The sequence below is a fragment of the Oncorhynchus kisutch genome, linkage group LG5 (assembly GCF_002021735.2).
Source record: "Oncorhynchus kisutch isolate 150728-3 linkage group LG5, Okis_V2, whole genome shotgun sequence".
Classification (NCBI taxonomy): domain Eukaryota; kingdom Metazoa; phylum Chordata; class Actinopteri; order Salmoniformes; family Salmonidae; genus Oncorhynchus; species Oncorhynchus kisutch.
Genome location: NC_034178.2, coordinates 7,221,868 through 7,224,725, shown reverse-complemented (window position 1 = coordinate 7,224,725; position 2,858 = coordinate 7,221,868). Strand labels below are relative to the sequence as shown.

Here is a 2,858-nt window from a genome sequence, read left to right as displayed (position 1 = left end):
GACCTCAGCACCCTGGTTAAATCCTAGATGTTACCTTTTGTAAGCGGCTTTACCTCTCCTAGGGGGTGAACAGCAATATGCTGCTGGAGACTGAGTGAACATTCCAATCAGCTGCCATGGCAACCAGCCACGAGGGGGAGGAGGGTGGAGTGAGGGGAGGGGGGTGGAGGAGAGGGGAGAGCACTATGCTGAAGCATGAGTTGGACTGGGAAGTATATCACATCTCACAAAGAAGAACTGTTATGTATGCTAGCCAGGAGGGGCGATGAGTATAGATGCAATTAATATACAGTGTGGTTGCACACAATAGTTATGGAGCTGTATCAATGACAATACAGAATGATCCATTGAAATACAGAATAGTAATACAATTCTACATGTGAAATACAGTATAGACAATCATATTATTACTATGCATTATGAAGCATTCATTGGGAGTGTGACTAGAATACTATCTTTAACAGACAATGATGCAACCGCTTTCCCTCCCTCCCTCCCTCCCTCCCTCCCTCCCTCCCTCCCTCCCTCCCTCCCTCCCTCCCTCCCTCCCTCCCTCCCTCCCTCCCTCCCTCCCTCCCTCCCTCCCTCGCTATGAAATCGTAACAATGTATCCTTCACCTTAATAATATAGCATGACACCTAGTAATATAATTTATGCATTGGGAATTGCTTGATGATGGATTTGATAGACAGATGTTGACAGACAGAGAATCAGGGTGACCTTTACAGAGTGTGTGTGTGGTGTGTGTGTGTGTGTGTGTGTGTGTGTGTGTGTGTGTGTGTGTGTGTGTGTGTGTGTGTGTGTGTGTGTGTGTGTGTGTGTGTGTGTGTGTGTGTGTGTGTGTGTGTGTGTGTGTGTGTGTGTGTGTGTCTGTGTCTTTGCATTGTATTGTGTAATAACACCCCATACTTCTCCAGTTCTATTTTCTCTCCCCTGCTATCTCCTGCAGAGATAATAACCATGTGGTGGTGGACAAAGAGAGGCTCTACCCAGATAAATCAAGCATCATTCAGCCTGCACGGACACTTAGCTGCCCCACTCACTACATGATGACTTCTCCCATCAGGAACCTTTTAGGAAACGCCAGACAGCTAACAGGGCTGTCAGTTGGACAGACCTTATATGGAGTTTATGTTTAAAATCAGTCTATACAAACTGGAACAACAATGCTTGGACAAGTTAAAGCCAACCTACCTTAGATGCTGAGAGATCAAGTTAGGTTGTTTGCATGAGAAGTCGCTGGCCTGTAAGGAAATGCGCACAGGTGAGGACTGATGAGCTAATGTGTTCTTATTTGACAATGGCTGAAATATAGTGAGACACAATTCACTAATAGTGTGGATTGGGTTCTCATAGAAACTACTCATGCAGTGAGACACAGCCTATAGTGAGAGTTTGGCTTGGGGAAGTGGAAAGCAGGCGTTGCTGCCCCCCTACCACAACCCCCTCCTCCCCCTTCTCCTCTTGTGATGAATAATTGGTTCCCAGGGGACTCAGGAGTGGGGCCCAGCAGTTCTACACACACAGTTTCCCTTTCTCAACAGACTGACTGGGGCAGTAGCCTCCTCTCTGCAGCACTGAAGTGTGTGTGTGTGTGTGTGTGTTTGTGTGTGTGTGTGTGTGTGTGTGTGTGTGTGTGTGTGTGTGTGTGTGTGTGTGTGTGTGTGTGTGTGTGTGTGTGTGTGTGTGTGTGTGTGTGTGTGTGTGTGTGTGTGTGTGTGTGTGTGTGTGTGTGTGTGTGTGTGTGTGTGTGTGTGTGTGTGTGTGTGTGTGTGTGTGTGTGTGTGTGTGTGTGTGTGTGTGTGTGTGTGTGTGTGTGTGTGTGTGTGTGTTTACAAGAGCATAGATTTTGTTATGATAAGACATGCAAACACAGTTTAATCAATCTGTTTTAACTAGGCATAACCTTGGAATAAGTTCAACAGAAAAGGTTAAACTATGATGCCATTAATTATACATGTTTTGGGGGTACTAGAATATAAACTAGAACTTATATATAACCAATGTCAAATTGTTTTAATAATAAAACACAGTGGTGAAACCTTTTGAATGAAAACGTAATGTAGTTATGCCTGTGACAAAGCAAGAAAACCTGAAGGCTCTGAGGCCTCTATGACAAACCACGTATCCTACAACAAAATGTACTATTCTATTCCAAAACACTTTATATTTGCAAAATATGTGCATTGTTAGCGTAACATCTCTCAAATCATGCACTCACTCAGCTTGTTTAAGATTCAGATAGTGAAAAAGCACAGTAATGCGCTCAGGGTATCGCGGTATGCCGTGCTATATAGGAATTGAAAAGGCTAGAGGGAAAGACTAATACAGAGGTATCAAAAACAGTGACTTACCAATCATCTTGTCAAACCCATCACGAAAAACTGGCAACTGTATAACATTAAGTCCCGTACTGGCTAAAATAAACAAATCTCAATGACAACTGTTAAATTAAAGGCTAATTGTCAATGCAGCTTAAATTATATTTGCGCACCATACACACAAACGCATAACAGAGTGATATGGTCCTGTAACTGATTATGTTGTAAATGAATTAGTAGGTTTTGCAGCACGACTGATGCGTGGAGGTCTTTTCGGCTGCGCGCGCTGACAATGGTGGAGAGAAAGGGGTTGACACGAGCCCTACAGGCAACGTGACTACGGTTAGCCAATCATTCCCAGGTGAATGAAATTATACGTGGACTACCAAAGTGTCGGCTACTGTAGCAAACGATTACACGTTTTTGAAACAAGGCAGCCTGTCTTTGAAAACATAAAACAATATTTTTGTCAACTCCAACAAAAAATAATTGTGGTCTTTGGTCTTCAGATAAGAAGCTGTGTGTGTGCGCGTGCG

At 43.8% G+C, this 2,858-nt stretch overlaps 1 protein-coding gene across 2 annotated transcripts in view; it reads right to left on the bottom strand.

The window, feature by feature from the left end:
- LOC109880514 (cysteine/serine-rich nuclear protein 3-like) overlaps window positions 1–2,616 on the bottom strand; it is a 21,654-nt gene extending 19,038 nt beyond the window's left edge. The window contains exons 1-2 of one of the 2 annotated variants that reach the window (XM_031824331.1): window positions 2,356–2,616; window positions 1,196–1,245 (exon numbers count right to left, since the gene is read on the bottom strand). The gene's annotated coding sequence lies outside the window, so the exon portion shown is untranslated. The remainder of the gene's footprint in view (window positions 1–1,195; window positions 1,246–2,355) is intronic. The other variant, XM_031824330.1, reaches the window with a different exon arrangement.
- Between the last annotated feature and the right edge of the window lie 242 nt (window positions 2,617–2,858).